Below are 21,809 nucleotides of genomic sequence, written 5' to 3' on the forward strand. Positions count from 1 at the left end.
CTCAGGGCTATTTTAATTCACTATTGTATAACCAAGTCTGAACAGTCTCTACTCTGTAACAGATGCTCATTACATACTTATCAAGTTGAATTATACTTCCAAGTCTTAAAGACTTAGAAATAATTACCAACACTAAACTGATCATCTCAGAATTCTTGTCTCTGCTTCCTCAAAAAGACTGTTTCTTTCTCCTTACAAAAGTTAAGGGCTCTATGCAAGTGCCAAGAAAATAGGAGTTTTCATAAAGGGTACTGCCTCCTATAAATCAAGTAAATTAGGAATCAAGCTTTGCGGAGGAGATGGAGTTCAAATGTACTAACAGGAAAACAAGGTACACCTATTTTGGTCAATCACACCTTTCCTCCTGTTCTATTAAAAAGGGAATTTGATGTAAAACATGAAACTAAAATTCCCCCACAATCCATCCAATCAAACTTGAGAAAGAGGAAATCCCAATCATTGAAATTTCTTGAGACGGACACTTAAATCGTTTATTTTTAGGCTTTCTACTTTTCTAACATATTTTTAAACCTATAACATTTCCTCTAAGTTTAGAATTAACTGTATCCCAAATTTTGATATGACATGTATTTTCATTATTCTTGAATCCCAAATAATTCCTAATTCTTTTGTAACTTATTTGATCCATGTGTGGTTATTTAGAAGTGCACTGTTTAATTTCAAAGATTTTCTCATTATCTTTTGTTATTGGTTTCTAACTTAATTCCATTATTGTTAGAGGACATTGTGAATGATTTCAAACCTTTGATATTTGCTGAGGCTTGCTTTAATGACCCAGCAAATGGGTCACACTCTATCCTTACTGGGTGTGATGTTCACTATATATTAATTATGCTTTTTCGTTGCATCACCTGACCTTCTGTATCTTTACTAATGTTCTGTCTGCCAGTTTGATCAGCAGTCAGTGTGGTCATGGTCCCTGATCTAAAATTTTAGTTAATGTACACAGTGCTTACAATGGGTCAGATACAGTTCTAAGATATAAAATACATTTATATTATATATGTGTTTTATATATACATATGACATATATATATATCATATATATATAAACTTACAACCACTCCATGAGGTAGGAGCCATTATTCCCATTTTACAGATTAGGAAACAGACACAGAGATGTTACTCAATTTACCAAAACTGCTGATGACCCAGCTAGGAAGAAGCTGAGCTGGGATTTAAACCCAACCAGAGTCCATGCTCTTAACCACTATATATTTACAACACATGATCCTAGGATAAAATATTTTCCCTCAAGTAGAAAATAATTTTAGTGAAACAGTACCCCCCCTCCAAATGGTTAAGAACTATTTTTTTATTAGAAATGCTTAAAATGTGAATTTTAAAAGGATACAAATATTGCATCCTCAGCATCAGGGCAAACTACACAAAAAATAGGAGTAGAAAAAGAAGACCAAAAATAATAATGGTTGTTATGAGACGCTGGGGATGTGTTTCCTTTTTGTTCTACTTTTCCATGTTTTCTCAGTCCTGAATGTGTATCATCCCTATAGTAAGTAAAAACTAAAGAGCATTCTATAACCACTGACTTAACTGACAGTGTTCTGCCTTAATTTTCAAGAGGTAAAAAATGTTAGCAAGACAATGAATCACCAGAGATAATGGATACTAAAAGGTGCTTTGTAAACTATAAAGCTATTCAAATGTTAGTAGTTTAAGCATCCCAAAACCAAATAAAAGCCTTTTTATGTCTTTCCCTTTTTAAATTTCAACTGTTTTACTTATTTTTTAATTTTTAGTTTTTCTAGTTTTTGGCTGCACCACGCTGGTATGTAGGATCTTAGCTCCCTGACCAGGGATCGAACCCACACCTCCTGCACTGGAAGGCAGTCTTAACCACTGGACTGCCAGGGAAGTCCCTCAACCGTTTTTAAATGCCTGATTATTTTAAAACTTAAATATTTTGTCTAAACAAATTCATAAGAGCTGATTTTTGAAGGGCAGAACATTAAAGTACCACACATCCCTGAATACTAACAAAAACGAAAGCAACCAACAAATTTACAACAGATCACACTCTTTTAGAATCACCAAAAATCCCCTGATCTGTAATCTAATAAAATGTTGATTCAGTGCTGAAGATTTAAATAGGAAACCCAAACTTAACCCCCCAAAGTGATCTGTTACTTTTGGAAAAGAATTTTTATAACTCCTTAAGAAAAGGGAATAATTCGTTTAAAGATGACTTAATACACACTGTAACACTAAAACTGTCCATATCATAATTAGTTGTAAGAATATCAGCTCAGTCTATTTAGGATATGTTTCTCTTTCAAAGTTTCTCTGCTATTTCTGCAACAGAACCTATGAACAAAGAATGCACAGCTGCCTCGCAGATGTATAATTTCAGTGTTTAGATTCCATTCTTCCTAGCTTCATTCTGCAAGAGATTTTGGATTTTCTATTTCCATATGGTTTTTGACCTTCCTCAGTTTAGGTTCTACCTCCCCACATCTTACTCTATTTTAGTCCATTATTATAGAAAAACACTTCAAATTTGAAACATCTTAATTTTTTTTAAAGCTTAAAACTTGCACAGCTGAAAAGAGAATATACACGAAAAAAAAGATGAACAGAGAACTAGAACAAGACAGCCAAATTTCCAAAACTTTCTATTTCTATTTAGATAACTCCCCCCCAACCCCATCCCCTTAATTCTAAGTTTCTCATATTTCAGGTTCAGACATACAAGTTTAATGTATGCACAGAATTTCAGCTTTACTCACCTAATTTCATCAAATTCTTAAGTTATAGCAGAAACATTAAGCAGTAAGATTTTTTTAAACTTACACTGTGTATACCAAAATGTTTACAGATGTCACCTTTGAGTAGCATGAATATGACAGATTTTTACTTTCTTCTCGGGGCTTTTCGATGTTTTAAATTTGTTCAGTGAGCACCACTTCTGTAATAAGAAGGCAAAAAAGGCTTTTGTTTTGTTTTAAAGAGAAACCTGCGAGGAAAAGGATTCTTTTTAAATGTCTACATGCCGTAACCACTTATGTTTTAAAATTTTTTATGGAACAACATAAGCCACTTACTAATATTCCAGAGGACAGTCTCAGCATCATTAACAGGTAAAAATCAGGTTTCATTTCTCAACCTATTTTACTCCCAAAACTGCCCCCTAGATGAGCTTATTCACTTTCATTTTCAATTGATGTGGCAGTATTTTTAAATTTTTTTCTTCCTGTTCTCTCACAGGAGAGATTTTAAATGTATTCTAAGAAACAATACAAATAACATAATTATGTTTTACAGATATCTACCCAATTTCAACTACTTTAAGAGTAAAAGCCATGGTAAAGCTGTGAAAAAGGCTTGTCTGTGTGATCATCATCAATAATTAAACTTATATGTGTCTCAGAAATGAGATATACGACACTATCTATCTATCTATCTATCTATCTATCTATCTATCTATCTATTTATGGCTGCATTGGGTCTTCCTTGCCACTCACAGGCTTTCTCTAGTTGCGAAGAGTGTCTATCTATCTATCTATCTATTTATTTATTTATGACTGCATTGGGTCTTCCTTGCCACTCACAGGCTTTCTCTAGTTGTGGCGAGCAGGGGCTACTCTTCGCTGCGGTGCGCAGGCTTCTCATTGCCGTGGCTTCTCTTGTTGTGCGGCACGGGCTCTAGGCTCACGGGCTTCAGTAGTTGCGGTGCGCAGGCTCAGTAGTTGTGGCTCGCAGGCTCTAGAGCACAGGCTCAGTAGTTGTGGCACACGGGCTTAGTTGCTCCACATGTGGGATCTTCCTGGACAAGGGCTTGAACCCATGTCCCCTGCACTGGCAGGTGGATTCTTAACCACTGCAACACCAGGGAAGTCCCAGGACACTAATTTAAAAAAATATTTATGAGAAGGGTTCTGGATGTTTAAAAAGTAACTGTATTCCACTGACCTTTTAATATCCTTTTCTACGATGCACAGGAAACATTAGGAAAGTCAAAGAATGCCAGTCAGAAAGTTGCCCATGAAAAGTTTCTAACAAATCTTAAATATTAAAAAGAGGGGCTTCCCTGGTGGCGCAGTGGTTAAGAATCCGCCTGTCAATGCAGGTGACACAGCATATTACTGCAAGGTAGACAATAAAAGTTATCTGTTATCAAGTGACCATATTTTGTTGATTTGGTGTATATTTAAGATACTTCCGGATACTGTTGAAATATTTTTATTTCATGACATTTTTAAATGATTTTTTGAAAAATATATAAGTTTAACAACCTCACCAAAATTTAACAGTCTTTACTTTAATATTTCCTATCAGGAGCTCCTTTCAGCTAGAAATCTAAAATATTTTTAGTTAAATACAAATTTAAGATATTTATGATCTTGTATTTCTAAAATATATTATAAAAATTTTAATTTCGAATAAGAAAACTACCTAAAAATTTCAATATACACAAAACAGTATGACAAGCACGCAAGTCTCCTCCAGATTTAACTTCAAAATTGAGAGCCTGTAACACTGCAGATAATTTACCTCAAGGCTATGCTCAAAAGAGGAGATAAGAAAGTTGAGCACGGAAGAATACCACTGGTCATACGCTATTCCCTTCATTACCTGAAATGACTGCCAGGACAGGAAGAGTGACTTTTCAGCCAAAAGTCAGAAATCCAGTGCTGTCATCAGGACCAAAAGCATTACAAGATCTGCAATTTCAGTGACTAAATGCTCTACATTAAAGTCATGGAATTTTCTTTCTTTTTTTCTTTAAGCATAAAATAACCTTAAAGTTTATCAAGTCCTTTCACTTTTTAAGATAAGGAAACAGAGATCAGATAGAGTTAATGTAGTATCCAAGACTGCACAGTTAGCTTAGTGGTAGTACCAGTACTAGATGTTAGTTGATAAAAAATTAGAAGCCAATATTTAAGTGTTCTGGTGCTTCTTTAAAATTTTTCATATTTCCCAAATTATCCACAGTAGGTGTACTGCTTTTATAATTTTTTTTAAACTTATTTATTTATTTATGGCTGCGTTGGGTCTTTGTTGCTGCGCGCAGGCTTTCTCTAGTTGCGGCAAGCAGGGGCTACTCTTCATTGTGGTGCGCAGGCTTCTCATTGCGGTGGCTTCTCTCGTTGCGGAGCACGGGCTCTAGGCACGCAGGCTTCAGTAGTTGTGGTGCACGGGCTCGGTAGTTGTGGCTCATGGGCTCTAGAGCACAGCCTCGGTAGTTGTGGTGCATAGGTTTAGTTGTTCTGTGGCATGTGGGGTCTTCCCGGACCAGGGCTCAAACGCATGTTCCCTGCATTGGCAGGCGGATTCTTAACAACCATGCCACCAGCGAAGTCCTGCTTTTATAATTTTTGAAAGAGCAAAAAATGTTTGCTTTAAAAATTACTAAATACTTCTGGGAGCCCTCTCCCTCTCCTTTCTGGTCCAAGTTCTCACTCTATAGGCCACTTTCTCAGGAAGGCCTTCAAAAGCACCTGCACCCTAAACAGACCAGGTTCCCTTATTACATGCTCTTATAAGCTCCCTGTATATCCATTTTGTATATCTTAATATAACTATAATTAGATAATTATTTGTGAAATTATTTAATGTCTATCTTCTCTACCTAGGTCTTAAATTGCTGTTTCTCAGGGCGGTTCTAGGCTCTCTGCTGTTATATACCAGGAGTTCCTGAAATGAGGTCCATAACATAACCATGAAATTATATGCTTGTTACATTTGTGTATTTTTCTTCAGATACTCAAAAAATGACCTTTAAAAGGGTTAAGAACCCAAAATAGTAGATTTATGTTGTGTACCTACCCAGAGCCATCCTTTCTTTGGGGAAACAACCACTTGCCCATCTCACATGGTTCCAAGAAGGCTATTGGTCCCTGACTGCTCCAGTGGGCATATAAGCCAGTTCTGGCCAATGATGGTACCCCAGACTCCATGTAGACCCGATAACAATCTCTCCATGAGACAGAATACATGCACCTGGGAAAGAACTGCTTTTTCCCTCTCTTGAATCCATAGCAATAAGGCCCATTATAAGCCTAGAGTTACCAGTGGTCCTCTCTGCCAGATGAGGCCAAAAAAGAGGTAAGCAGAGAAGACAGACCCCCGATTACATCATCTGAACACTTAGATCCAGCCATACCTACTTCCAATCTTTTCAAAAACGTGAGAGGCGGGGTAGGAGGGGAGCCTTTTTCCCCTTTAAGCTATGAGTTAGGTTTGTCACTTGCAAGCAAAAGTCACCTGAGAGAGCCACCCAATTCCCATTGTTGAAATATACAACTTATATAGTAATCACTCCCAAATGTCTACCTCGAGCCCAAATCGCTGTCAAACTCCAGACCAATATATGCAAGCAACTGCCAAGTAGAACTCTCTACCTGGTGTTTCAGAGGATCAAAACGAAACTATTTTCCTCCAGAAGCCAGCTCTCCTTCCACTTTTTTCATCTCAGCCAACAACACACATCTACCCTACCAGGTTTCCGATCTAGAAACCTGGGAGTCATTCTTGACAATCCCATTCCTCCTCTCTCCCCCAGCTAATTACCAAGTCCTGCCCATTCTACGCCCTAATTACCTGCCACTATCCTAGTCTGAGCCAGGATGGAACAGCTTCCCTACAAGTTTCAGTGTCTTCAGTCTTCTTTTCTTCAAACTGATTCTCTGCTATGTAACTAATCTCACAAAACTGCAAATTTGACTATTTTATCCCCACACTTGACATACCACTATCCTCCTTAACTGAACACCAAATTACATACAGATAGAGCAACAACCAAGCTCCACAGCCTCAGATGTTATTAGTGGTATAAAAAATGTATACAGTAAGAAAAAAACGTTCATCAGAAACATAAAAGTATAGAAGAGTAACAACGTCCATAATATCAGGGTAGCTCAAATTCACCAGTTTTTAATAAAAGATACTCAAGAATATCTAACGTTATCTAGTTCGTGCCTATTCATTAGTTCTTTTTTTTAAATTAATTAATTAATTAATTTATTTTTTGGCGGTGTTGGGTCTTCGTTTCTGTGCGAAGGCTTTCTCTAGTTGTGGCAAGCGGGGGCCACTCTTCATCATGGTGCGCGGGCCTCTCACTGTCGCGGGCTCTCTTGTTGCAGAGCATAGGCTCCAGACGCGCAGGCTCAGTAGTTTTGGCTCACAGGCCTAGTTGCTCCACGGCATGTGGGATCTTCCCAGACCAGGGCTCGAACCCGTGTCCCCTGCATTGGCAGGCAGATTCTCAACCACTGCACCACCAGGGAAGCCCCCATTATTAGTTCTGTATTAACTGCCCTTATGAACTTGGTTTAAGGACCCCCCAGAGTCTACAAGATGGATTCCACTAATCATCTGATCTCCTTAAGACCCTACTCTAGTGCTTTCTTCAAAAAACATTACTGCGGGGACTTCCCTGGTGGCGCAGTAGTTAAGAATCTGCCTGCCAATGCAGGGGACACAGGTTCGAGCCCTGGTCTGGGAAGATCCCACATGCCGTGGAGCAACTAAGTCCGTGTGCCACAACTACTGAGCCTGTGCTCTAGAGCCTGTGAGCCACAACTGAGCCCGTGTGCCACAACTACTGAAGCCCATGCGCCTAGAGCCCATGCTCCACAACAAGAGAAGCCATGACAATGAGAAGCCCACACACAACGAAGAGTAGCCCCCACTCACCGCAACTAGAGTAAGCCCACGCGCAGCAACAAAGACCCAACAGAGCCAAAAATAAATAAATAAATAAACAAATAAACACTACTGGGGATCTTTGAGCATGTCATTTTGTTTCTATCAATATTTTTTTAGAACTGATAGCCTTTAAAATATTGGCTATACAGCACTATTTACAATAGCCAAGACATGGAAACAACCTAAATACCCATCTACAGATGAATGGATCAGAAGATGTGGTGTGTATATATATATATATATATATATATATATATATATATATATATATATACACAATGCAATATTACTCAGCCATAAAAATGAACTAAATAATGCCACTTGCAGCAACATGGATAGACCTAGAAATTACCATACGAAGCGAAGTAAATAAGACACAGAAAGATAAATATCCAAGATATTTGATATCATATCAAATATCATATATCATTTATATGTGGAATCTAAAGTATGACACAAATGAACTTATCTACAAAACAGAAACAGACTCACAGACAAAGAGAACAGACATCTTGTTGCCAAGGAGGAGGGCGATGAGGGGGGAAAGTATTGGGAGTTTGGGATTAGCACATGCAAACTATTATATATATGATGGATAAACAATAAGGTCCTAGTGTGTAGCACAGGGAACTATATTCAGTATCCTGAATCAACTGTGCTATCCAGCAGAAATTAACACAACATTGTAAATCAATGACACTTCAATAAAATTTATTAAAAGTTGGCTATAAGGACTTCCCTGGTGGCACAGCAGTTAAGAATCTGCCTGCCAGCTGATTCACTTTGTTATAAAGCAGAAACTAACACACCATTGTAAAGCAATTATACTCCAATAAAGATGTTAAGAAAAAAAAAAAAGAATCCACCTGCCAATACAGGGGACACGGGTTCAACCCCTGGTCCAGGAAGATCCCACATGCCACGGAGCAACTAAGCCCAACGCAGCCACCAATTACTGAGCCTGGCGCTCTAGAGCCCACGAGCCACAACTACTGAGCCCACATGCCACAACTACTGAAGCCCATGTGCCTAGAGCCCGTGCTCTGCAACAAGAGAAGCCACCACAATAAGAAGCCCACGCACCACAATGAAGAGTAGCCCCGGCTTGCCACAACTAGAAAAAGCCCATGCACCGCATCGAGAAGAAGCCCACGCGCAACAACGAAGACACAATGCAGTCAAAAAAATAAATTAATTAATTTTAAAAAAAGAAATAAAACTGGCTATAAAATTGACAAACATTATAACTATGATTTAGTAAATTACCCAAATATTTACAATTACTTTTATATCTACTTTAAAAAAAATTAGGTATATGATTGTTAATGATGATATATAAATACTGGATATTGTCTTTAAAATAACCCACAAAATTGGTTGTCACAACTCTCCTACAATTCCCCCCTTACATAATCTGTGCCACTGTGTGAAAATTACCAGCTCTTCAGATAGCCTGTAAGTTCAGAAAATGAGCAAAAGAAATTAAGAGGAAAAAGTGGGGGGAGGGGGTGTCAAAGTACCTCGCAATCAGACTGGCATACCTCATTGTGAGAGACCCCATCGAAAAATAAATATTTATATATACTGCCTGAAACATTTTACTTGTTAAAGAGGTTTAACAAGCATCCTCTCTTAAAAAATGCCTTTTCACAGTAACAGTAGCGCTATAAGTCACTCCTACATTAGTGTGGTTTAAATTCTTCCCAACATCTACACTAAAGTGATGGGAGTTTTGATAAGTGAGAGAAACCCTATTCATCAATTACAAAGCGCATATATTTTTCATATTTTAGCATCTCTGAAATTAGGATGCATCTTACAATCGATAGCTTCTTAAAACTAACTAGAAGCATATTTTCTGTATAAATGGTCTATAAAATTATGGTGCATCTTATAGTTGACGTAATTCAACACAACTCAGCATTTAATCTTAGGGTTAAAGAGTTGTACTGATGTGGTCAATATGGACCTTGAGGTTTTAAAATGACATTCTAAAAGCATAAACACTAATAAAATGTGGAAGAGAGAAGAAGAAAAGGCTTTCTAGACCAAAATTTAGCCTGAGAGGAAACCCATTTTCCTTTCTCTCCATGGCTCCCTGCTCCCAAGATCCAAAAGTCATATCAATACAACTATAACTGATGTCCAGCTACTGCTAGGCTAAACAGGACCTTTTTCCATTTATCATTTTAATATGCAACAAAGCCAGTTACAGACCCCTTCTACAGTCTAGGAGCAGAACTAATATTTGTATAAAAATTGCTGTAAAAGACCAAATGACTCACGAAAGTACACATTTAACATGTGTATATATCACTGTATACAAATTATATGTCAACAAGACTGTTTTTTTAAAAAGACAAATGAGTGACAAAAGGCAACAAACTTTCAGTTATAAGGAAAGTTAAGTACTAGCGAGGTAATGTACAGCAACATGATAGATATAATTAACACTGCTGTATGTTATACATGAAAGTTGATAAGAGAGTAAATTCTAAGAGTTTTCATCACAGGAAAAAATTTTTTTTTCTATTTCTTTAATTTTGTATCTACATGAGATGATGGATGTTCACTAAACTTACTGTGATAATCATTTCATGATGTAAGTCAAATCATTACACTATATACCTTAAACTTATATGCTGTATGTCTATATCTCAATAAAACTGGAAGAAAAAAAAACAAATGAGTAAGTGCAAAAAGAAAATATTAGATTAAAAACTTCAGGCATTAAGCAAATCCACCAGGGACTTCCCTGGTGGTGCAGTGGTTAAGAATCTGCCTACAATGCAGGGGACACGGGTTCAATCCCTGGTCCGGGAAGATCCCACATGCTGCGGAGCAACTAAGCCCGTGCACCACAACTACTGAGCCTGCACTCTAGAGCCCGCACACCATAATTACTGAAGCCTGCATGCCTAGAGCCTGTGCTCCACAACAAGAGAAGCCACTGCAACGAGAAGCCGATGTTCAGCAACGAAGACCCAATGCAGCCATAAATAAATAAATAAATATATAAATTTACTATTTTTTTTAAAAAAAGAAAATCCCTTTCTTCAGAAGGGGTTCCATCTAGAATTAGAAAATGGGGAAGACTTCAAAAAGAGATGGAATTTGAAATGGAGCTTGAAGGAGGCAGGACTTGTACATATGACAATTAACTATTTATGCCGTCCCAGTAGAGGGAAGAGTTATAAGCAACAGCAGAAGGGTGGAAAGAACTTGTGCAGGAAGCAAAAATAGTGGAAGATAAGAATCTGACAAATCTGAGGCAAATCCCAAGGAAACAATTTCATTTAATAGAAGGCACTGGAAACTTCTGAGTGGGGAAGTGACAAGAATGGGATTCAAGATTAATTTAGGCAGAAATGCATAAGTTAACCTGGATAAAGGTGGAAGTAAAGGCAAGAAGATCATAACATTAGGCCAGGTGGGATGAGAACCTGATTCGGCTAGCAGGAAAAAAAAAAAAAAAAAAGATTGAAGAGGGAAAACTATCAAATATACAAATATATAGACAGGACATAATATTGTATACAAGTATATCGAATCAAAGAAATTTAAAGAAAAAAGAATTATGTGAAAACCAAATAACACTAGATTTGAAAACTCAATAAATAAATTTCTGGAAAAAATATTAAACACTAAAATTCACACAAGAAATAGAAAACCTACACAGATCAACAGCTATTAAATAAACTGAAATGGTACTCAAATTCCTCTCCAGGAAAAAAATATATATATATAAGCCTGAATGCTCTTACAGGTGAGTTCTGCCAAACTCTCAAGTAAAAGATAATCCCAGTCTAAACTGTTCCTGAAAAGAGAAAAAAAGAAGGAAAGTGGCCCAACTCATTTTGTAATCTATTATAACCTTGATACCAACATGTGTTAAGAACTGTACCAGAGCTGGCATGAACAGAGAGAAGAGTGACAATACCATGAAAGCAGAACCAATAGATGTTGGCTACAGACAAAACGTGATGGGATGGGGAAAAGGACTAGGTTTGGAATACCATCAACAAAAATAAGGAACACCAGGGAAACAAGTTTGGTAAGAAGGACGAGTTCACTTTGAACCTGAATAATCAGGTAGAGGTACGCATAAAACAATTTGAAAAACCAGGATTCAAGGGCAGAAGGGAAATAAAGAATAGAGATTTGAGAATTATTCAGACAGCAGGGTCTGAAACAATGTCAAAGGACCAGAGATGTATGAAAAATGATCTGAAAAGTGAAACTTGGAGAACACTTACATTAATGAGGAAGAAGGAAGAACAGAAAGTGAAAAGGGGCAAAGAGTAACGAGGTCAGTATAATGTCACAGAAGCCCTGTTTTCATCTAGTTAATTCATACTCATCCTTCAGAACTGTCACAGGGTTCCAATGTAACATTTTTAAGATGGCCTTCTGAGATTCTTCCAACATACACCAGCACCAGGTCAGGCCCCCCTTTTAAGCTCTTATAAATACTCTGCACTTTATCTATATAATTATATTTAATTATAAAATTCATTCTTCAATATGTCTCCCTCAGTAGACTTTAAGCTCCATGAAGGCAAGGAGCCGTAACAGTTGTTGACTCCTACGGACTCATGTGTTACGTTAGAATACAGTAAGTATTCATTGAATGAAATGGACAGGTGAATGATGGACAAGGAAAGGTATTTCAAGAATGATGGGTCGATGTTAAATGCTACAAAAAGCTCAAGCTGACTTAGAAAGGGGGCTTTAAAAGTGTTTATTAGGTTACAGGTGACCTTTGTGAAGGTGAAATCCAGATAATACGGGTTAAGAAGTGAAGGGATCGCCAGGAAGTAAAGGCAGGAAAAGTAAACTACTCTTGGCAATGTCTAGAGTTGGGATTATGAAGGAGTGAATTATAATTTTACTTCATTTTGCTCTGTTTTTCTTAACGAACATGTATCACTTTTTTTTTTTTTTTTGTGGTACGCGGGCCTCTCACTGTTGTGGCCTCTCCCGTTGCGGAGCACAGGCTCCGGACGCGCAGGCTCAGCAGCCATGGCTCACGGGCCCAGCCGCTCCGCGGCATGTGGGATCTTCCCGGACCGGGGCACGAACCCGCGTCCCCTGCATCGGCAGGCGGATTCTCAACCACTGCGCCACCAGGGAAGCCCATGTATCACTTTTATAAGGACATAATTTCTTTTTATTGTTAATATGATTTGAAAAGGAAAGGCAGCAACAAGACAGGTTGAGGGAGTAGCAGACTCAAGGGAAGGTTTCTGTAAATTGAAGAAATCTTAAGCACATTCATACTTGTAAGAACTCTAAGACAATAGAGTAACTTATATTCCATTAAGTGGGAAAGAAGAGAAAAATGAAATAAGGTGTTAACCAGGAGGAAGAACAAAAAATATTCTTCCACTAAGATGGAAGGAAAGATGATGATAAAAAGAATCCAGTAAATTCTGGAAGGAGCTCCCAATGGATGCCTCAATGTTTTCAGGAAAGGATGTGAAGTGAAGCAAGCAGAAAAAGTTTGAAATGAGTTCTACGGAGAATGTGCGAGCGGGGGAGGGCGCGGGCGGAGGGGTGGGTGCAAAACAGGAGTGGGAACACTGATTCTGTTAAGAGGTCATTCTAAATTTCAACTGGCCTTTTGTAAACTGCAACCCATTTCTAGCTCAGAACTGCCCGTATTTTAGCTTTAATTTTAAATATTTAAATAAAATTCTAGTTCAGAAACTTTCTATTTCAACAACTGAAAAGTTATAAGCATTGATACATTCTACTTTAATTCAGACTTGAACTCCTCTTTTGAAATAAATACAATAAAGGAGTTGTTTTCAACTCAAGCAACAAATGAGCGATCATTTCAAGTATGAGTTTACTGAAAAACGCTCCCAAACGTCAGAGTGTCTGCAGAGAAAGGCTTTCTGTAGTTAACTCTTCGCATGCCTCACTTTAACAGATCCTTAATAATAGAGAAAATCCTGGGTTCAAATCCCAGCTCATTTAGACAAGTTATTCAACCTCTTTGCGTCTCGGTTTCCTCTTCTAAAAAATAAGGAATATACTAACCAGGATTATCATAGGGAGTAAATGACGTAACACAGGTGAACGTGCCAAGTTCGTACTATGTACTCAGAACAGTTTGCTAACCGTCTGAAAGACAAAACCTGCAGCACTTTGACCAAATTAAAACATCCGAGAGCCTAAAAGAGCACAAGTCACAAAACGCCAGATCCTAGCACACAGCACATTATTTTTCTTCCCCGACGCAAGCTATTTTTTTTTTCTTGCCAAACCTTTCCACTAGGAGTCTGGAAAGAGGAAAAGAGGATTACATTCAATCCAGCAGAAAGTTTTCAGAAACTGAAGTGCAGAATCACAACAGACATGGCAGCGGAGGCAGCGCAGGACAACAGGTGAACCTCCGAGAAACCTGGCACCTTCCCGCGGGCAAGTTTTGCGGGAGGGCTGTTAGGTAGTTCCTCCTGGCTCTACCGCCCCACGAAACAGACATTCGTTTTCTGTCTTTTTTTTTTTTTTTTTTTTTTTTTTGCAGAAACGTAATGGACAAATCGCGAATATCACCCTCGCAGCTCCGAGGCGGGGAGGTGAGCGCCTTTTCCATTTAAGGATTCAAGAATCGTCCTTGGTGGCGGCTTTCGCCCACACCGCCTCCCCAAACTCGGCCTGAAACCCGGGGGTGGGGAACAAAGAGGGGCCCAGAGGCGGGGACGTCGCGGGGGGCGGCCAGGGGGCCCGGGTCTCCGGCAGGGCCAGGTCCGGGGCGGCAGGGCCCGGACCGGGGCGGCAGGGCCCAGTCGGCCGCGGCCTGACACAGCCGGGGCAGCGGGGACCCGGCGAAGAGGCCAGGCCCGGCGGCCCCCAGCTCGGGCCTCCCTCGCGCTCCCGGCTCCCCCCGAAACTTCGCCCCGAGCCCGCCCCAGCCTCCCTGCCGCGGCCGGCCTCTTCCGACGCGCACACGCACTCTCTGGACGAGCCAACTCACCCGGACCCTGGGGAACTCATCCTGCAGCCCTCGGCGCGGAGCGGGGTGGGCGCGGCGAGCCGCCGGAGCAAGGCGGGGGCCCGGCTCGGCCTCCGCCCTGGGCGTGCAGCGGCCCCAGCCCGGTCGCCCCTCGCGCGGCCGTACGATTCTCGTCTCGCGCGGACGGACGCGGCGCAGCCCGAGCCTTCCTGCCCGCCCTCCTCCCTCCTCCTTCTCCGAGCGCCAGCAGGCGGATTCCAATCTCGGCAGCCGCCGCCGCCGCCGCCGCCGCCGCCGCCACTCGCCTAGGAGGGAGGAGTGGGGGGGGGCCCGGCACGGGAGCAGGGTCTGGGGGGAGGGGCGGGCCTCCGCGAGACTGGTTGCAGCGCGCGCGCACTGGGAGGGCGCCCGCCCCTCCCGGCTGGGGACGCGAAAGGAGCCGAGTGCGCGGCGGAAGTGCCCGAAGGGTCTGAGGTGCTCGGCGCCCCACTGCCGGGGAAGAGGGCTGGCAGCCGGCAAGGGGGCGCCGGGCTGCCGTAGGGGGGGGGGGTTCTCCTCCACGGCCCCGTCGGCCCCTCCTCACCGAGACGCCCTATTGCCGCTGTGGCGGAGCTGGCCAGTGTCGGAAGCCGTGTAGAGCAGACGCAGTGCTCGCGCCGCACACGACTGAGCGCCGTGGAAAGGCGCGGACATCGCAGCCCCTTGCTGCGCGCTGGCCGGGCCCCCCGGCACTTCCAGTGTTCCGGGGTTCCTTCGTGTGGACCCCGACAAACTCTAACGCAACAAAAACTCTGACACGTGAGGGCAGGTCAGCGCTTGCGGAATAAGCTTGATCGCTGAGAATTCACACGCCACGGCGGGGAACTGCCCGATCGTGGTAGTAGTGGTTGCGACAAAGAAAAGAATAATGTAGCCACAGTACAACCATTATTCACCCACACAGCTCCCCGGCTTCTCTTTCTGGGCTCTTTGCCAGCGTGCCGAGGCGCAGGTAGGGAGGTGGAGGTGGACAGGCTGTGAGTGAGCTGCAGGCGAAAGGAGCATTTCCGCGTCGGTCCTGGAGCTCCGAGGCCTGGCCCGCCCGCGGACCCTGTGATGGAGCCCGTGAATTCCAAAGGCATAAGATGAGCGGCGTTAACCCAACAGAACTGAAGTCAGCGGACTATAAATATTGCTCCCTTCTCTACCTTGGCTCACTCTAGGGACCTCGGATACACTCCGGAGTCTCATTCCCTCCATTTGGAAAACATAAATAATTGTCACTACCTCTTTTCTTCCATTTGTCCTCATTCTTTGGAAAATGCCGTTAAAAGTATTCAATATCCTGGATGTGAAGAAAGAGTCTAGGTCCCTTTTTAACAACCAAATGTGACCTTGATCTCTTTGGTAAGACTCTCCACGAATGTATGGTGTTAAATTAAGTCTCTTTACAAAAGATACTCTTTTTTAAAGTTACCTTTATAAAATCACTTTTTAAACTGTGGGTAAAAAGAGGCAAGGAAAAGAATGTGCCAGGCCCTGATGTTTGTGTTTTACACACATTCTCCCTTGAGAGACGTTTAGATTCCAGGCCTTTAGATTCCATTTATATTCTTCTTTAAATGGCTAAATTCCCTTACATTCTTGTTTAACGGGTTTTTTGGTCCATCTTTTATTCTGTCCCCCTTTTATACATCCACCTTTGCCCTTAATTCCTCAGATACCTTCCGTAATTCCAAGTTATTTTTTAGTTCTATTTATTCTTTCATTTTTTTCCTGAACTCTATACCTGTCTCAGGTTTGAGAGTCATGGATCTTGCTATGCAGGATGAATGTATGATACATGAGTTTCCCTGCATCTCCTAAAATTTGTCACTTTTTCAAGTTTTCTACATAGGACACTGCTTTGATATCAAGGGAAGGGTGGACCTTTTGCTCGAGGAGATTCAGACTGATAGACCAAAGAACTCATGGATGTAAGCTGAACAATGTGTCATGGCAGATAAAACTATGACAAGTGTGTTAATATACCCTCTAGAGCCTAGTTCAATTTTCAGACATATGAATCAGTCTATAAAACAGACAACCTCAGGTTGGTAGTTTAGTACATCAAGTTTCCAAAATGTACAAATCTGTGTTGCCTAGGTTGTATTATATACCACTCTAGAAATAAGAGCAAAATTGAAGCATCAAATTTTAAGTCATGACATCTTTGCTTCTCTACAAAAGGATCTCCTTTTCAAGTTTTCAGAAATTTTACTGGACATCCTTTTGCTCTCCTTGGATAAGGCCCACCTTAGTGCCCAGGCTGAAATCCTTAGCTTTATCACAGTGGGCAACCTACCTACTGACAACTGAGCAGGGCATGGTGTTTTCTCTGGTTCCTGGCATGTGTATGCATGCTGGCCTGTTTCTCTGATTTGCCTGCCCACTAAATGAACAAGAGCAGCCAGGAAGCCCAAGGAGACATCTGGACATGTATAGTCTGGCCCCCAAACTCAAAGGCAACACCTCAAGGTCCAAATTCAACATTCTCTAATGTGATGGTTTTCCTTTAAGTAAGTTAATAGAATGATCTGGAAATGGGCCTTTTTTCTCTGCATAGTCTGTTTGAGGTACCCGTCTCAAGACTGGTAGTTGCATGCCCAAATCACATAGCATTAGTTTGGAATACAAAATCACCTTTCTCCTACAGTTCTCAGGACCTCAAGGACACTTTCCCTGATCACCTGTCTTAAATTAGCACCCCAACACAGCCAATTTTATTTTCTTTATACCACTTTTTACTATATAAAATTACCTTGTTCATTTAGTTATTTGTTTATGGTCTGAGTTTCTCTGACCCTCTAGAATGTAAACTCTATGAGAGCAAAGACCTTGTCAATCTTGTTCTCAACTGTTTCCTCAAAGCCTAGTCCCTGGCATGTATCTAGTGCTCAATATTTGTTAAATGAATGAGTGAGTTAAGGATAGAATTTCCTCTAAGCATTTCTGAACCTTGTCATCAAAACCCAGGTTTTTATTTATTTATTTATTTATTTATTTATTTTCTATTTTCTTTTAGCCGTGCCGCGTGGCTTGCAGGATCCTAGTTCCCTGACCAGGGATCAAACCCGGGTCCCCTGCAGTGGATGCGTGGAGCCCTAACCATTGGACTGCCAGGGAATCCCAACACCAAGTTTTAGAGAATGGCTTGGACTATGTTGAAAAGGTGAGGGTGGATCAGGGAAGCTATGGGTTATACCATCTTCAGTGAAAAGGAGACATCTGCTTTCAGGGAAGGCATTAGTTTGATAGATTCATCCAAGTTAATCCATCCAAAGTCATTTTCCTGCTGTAAAGACTTTATGAGGCAAAGGCAGCCTTTGCCTCATAAAGTCATCGTGGGTATGGAGATAAATTAGAGTCCACTAAGGAGGGAATAGTGAAGGGATGCCCTTGGCAGAGTGATGCTTTAGGTTGGTTTCAAACCCAATATTAATGGACAAGAGTGCTGTGAAGAGTAGAGGAAACAGCTACATTTTTCAGCATGGACACTACTACATCATTTTATTGGTTAATAATACCCTGTCATGGTTTAGAAGGACCAAGCCAAAACAGAAATTGTGTTTGAGAAAAAAAGATGGTTATATATAAATATAACTCAGTGCACAAGATAGAGAAAAGTTTAAAGATCTGAATTTGTTTTTTATTTCTAATGGTATAATACTTGATTTCCCATTCTATTTTCACTTATAAATAACTTGCTCCTTTTCCCATTTCCATTTTCACTTCTCCTTGTTTCAAAGGACTTGATTCCTATGATTAAAAGATGGTTTAGTGAGGCTCTTGCTACAAAATAGTCACCACTTGGTCCTGCCTAGTCCGTGGTCTCTGTAGACCTCTCCCTACTCTCGGTACACCTTTTACCATAGAGCCCAATCCTCTCCTGGCCCTGTGACAGGAAGACTTCCCAGAGCTCCAGTCCCAAGCCCAGGACTCAGCCTCCTGCTGCTTCTGCTACCTACTTGGGGAGCCCTAACCTTGGCCCCCTTCTAAGCACTGACTTATAGCCCTTTTCTTGCTCTTGAAGCCATGGCCTTTTAGCCTGTGTGGAACTTGATTTTCTCTGCCTGTTGTCTGGACTTTGATCTCTGGAGACTGCCCCAGCCCTACAACACAGACTCTTCTGTGCACTGATAGCAATACTTGTTTGCCTTCAGCTTTTTTCCTAGATTCTCTGAGTCCACATTATATCCATCTATCAGGCCTCCTTGCCCCCATTACCTCAAGTTGGACATCCTGATGCCTGCTGCTCTCCTGGACTACCACCTGTTGTTTGCTTACTGCTCTCTGGCTATCAGGTACTGCCTAGAGGGCTGGAGTTCCTCCCACCCAACACCTGGAGCTGGGGCCTCCATACCCCAGCTCCACTCAGCCCACGGTAAATCTGTCCTTCCCTGTCCTGTAGCAGTTCATCTCCCTGCCTTTCTCTGTCCTGAGAGCAGTGGGTTTATAACCTATTACACTTTATCTTTTAACCAGATATAAATAAAGACAGATAGAAAGTATATGTGTGTATGTGTATATATATATATATATATATATATATATATATATATATATATATATATATAATATATATAATTGGTTTTTGTTTTGTTTGGTTAAAAAACAGATATAAATAAATAAAGATAGATAGAATAGATAGAATATATATATAGTTGGTTTTTGGTTTTGGTTAAAAAATGAAGTGTAATAGGTGCTTGTTATATGTATATATGTGTGTGTATATATATATATATATATATATATATGTATAGGTATATTTATATTACACATATGTACATGTATAACCCACATCTGACTCTACTTACTACTCCTAAACACTGATTCTACTCAAGAATTCCTTTGGCACTAGTAGTCCAGAAATCCCAGAATCTGGAGCTGAGTATGATTACCTTGTGAATGACCAGTCAAAGAAAGACAAGGTGTCATGATAAAGATTCAAGCTGAGATAACTGGGGAGATAACAATCCTGGATCAGGAATGCTGTGTCATTAACAGCCATACTGTATCAACTGTACATGCTGTACATGGCTATCCAAATGTATTCCTAGGTGTAGTGTGGTGCCACCAACGTGCATAGGCATACTAGTTTATCCACCACATATGTTGGGGTACCTATCCCTGTGTGGGACACAAAATTCTAGGGGACAGAAACTGCCTTTTTCTCACTCCATTTTTTCCCTAGGATCTAGCACGCTGCCTGGCACACCAGTAGGTGTTCAATAAATACTGAATGAATGAATGACTAAGTGTACTAGGCATTATAGTAGACTCCTGTCCCCTAAAAGCTTAAAATGTAGTAAAATAAGATGTGTACATAATTCCTTTATTTGATGTTTGTTTCTGAGTCAGGATTTATTGCCCTTAAGATAGCTGCTAATTCATTTTGTTCTCTACTGATAGTTTGCCCTCACTCGTTTCTTCTATTTTTATCAACAAAGGCAGGGTTGGTTTTTTGGCTTTTGTTTTTAATATTTTCGAAGCTTAGTGTTAAAGCACTTACCTTGAGGGAATGAGAGTCTAAGAAATGCTATAATGATAGCACAGAACTATCACTGACTATCACTTTTTTTTTTTTTCTTTTGGCCATGCCATGAGGCTTCAAGGGGTCAAACCTGGGACCACGGCAGTGAAAGCCCAGAATCCTAACCACTAGGCCAGCAGGGAGCTCCCTATCACTGACTTTAAATTTACCAACTCTTCAACAAACAGTGCTTGAGTTCTGAAGTTCCATGTGCTCTTTAAAAAACAACTTCCGGGCTTCCCTGGTGGCGCAGTGGTTGAGAATCCGCCTGCCGATGCAGGGGACACGGGTTCGAGCCCTGGTCCGGGAAGATCCCACATGCCGCGGAACGGCTGGGCCCGTGAGCCATGGCCACTGAGCCTGCGCGTCCGGAGCCTGTGCTCCGCAACGGGAGAGGCCACAACAGTGAGAGGCCCGCATACCGCAAAAAAATAAATAAATAAATAAATAAATAAAAATAAAAAACAACTTCCTCAGTTCTCTCATGGGGAAACATAATCAAATATCCAATCAGTAATCAATAGCTGTCAGTGTTTCTTTTAAAATGTAGGCTTTACATTTGGTTTGCTACCCACCTTAAAATCTGTCTTCCTTGCTCTATACCTGAATTATGCCAGCTATCCTAATTGGTCATTCCCTCTTTCAACTGATCTTGCTCAGTTTTTCCAGATTTCACTTAATGAAATGCCACTGTCATCGAAATCTGAGAGCCACTGCTGTATGGCAGTGTTCTGTTAGACTGGTCACTCCACTTCCTGCAGAATGGGCCACATTCATTCTCCTTTTAATGCCATTCTCCTGTCTGCAATGCCCAAGTACCACGTCTTGCAGGAAGTCATCTTTGACGGCTCCATCCTAAACCCCTTAGGCTTTTCTCTCTATGGTCTATATCACTGATGTTTTTGCATAGTTTAGCTGTTCCTATGTCTTTCTCCCAAATATGATTTCATACCTTTATTCACTTACATATGAATAGGAGCTTTCTAGCCTCCCAGCCTGGGGAAGGACAGTGTAGAGGGTATCAAAATACACAAGGTATCAAAATAGCAGCCCCAGGCTGGAGCCTACCATTGTAATAGTCAAAATTCTTGCCTCTTAATTTTCAAGGTCCAACTGGAGGTGGAGGGGTGGTCACATACTTTTCAATGCATCTGCTGTGCTGCTCTGTCCCTCAAGGTCAAAGAGGGTACTCCTGTTCCTCCTTCCTTTCCACCCTCCCCTGCCCGGATTGTTAGCACAGTTGCTGTAGTCACTGCACTGAGCACCTCGGGCGGCTACATTGCAAGACTCCAAGGGGTGCCATCCTGCTTTTTGTGAAAGATGCTCCCTGGAGTTGTGCGGTGCACAACTTGCACCTGGCCCCGCTGAACACCATAAAAGAGCCACTCCAATTGCAGGCAGGGAGCCTAGTCCCCAGCTTGCTTAAAGAACCAGCTTTTTAAAATTATTATTAACATTATATATCTATATGTAACATTATATATTACATAGATATAGATATAACACTGTATTTTATTGTATAACATTATATACCTTTCAGGGCATTTGGGGGAAATGAAAGTGGCAAGATGAATATTTTTTAGAATTAAGTCAATTAGAATCTCA

At 41.0% G+C, this 21,809-nt stretch overlaps 1 protein-coding gene across 5 annotated transcripts in view; it reads right to left on the reverse strand.

Annotated features, from left to right (window-relative positions):
- BMPR1A (bone morphogenetic protein receptor type 1A) overlaps positions 1–14,951 on the reverse strand; it is a 138,359-nt gene extending 123,408 nt beyond the window's left edge. For 4 of the 5 annotated variants that reach the window (XM_067025220.1, XM_067025218.1, XM_059053931.2 and 1 more), the window contains exon 1: positions 14,675–14,945. The gene's annotated coding sequence lies outside the window, so the exon portion shown is untranslated. Of the gene's footprint in view, positions 1–14,674 lie in introns of all 5 variants that reach the window. The other variant, XM_059053932.2, reaches the window with a different exon arrangement.
- Positions 14,952–21,809: the final 6,858 nt, after the last annotated feature.

The sequence above is a fragment of the Kogia breviceps genome, chromosome 2 (genome assembly GCF_026419965.1).
Source record: "Kogia breviceps isolate mKogBre1 chromosome 2, mKogBre1 haplotype 1, whole genome shotgun sequence".
Classification (NCBI taxonomy): domain Eukaryota; kingdom Metazoa; phylum Chordata; class Mammalia; order Artiodactyla; family Physeteridae; genus Kogia; species Kogia breviceps.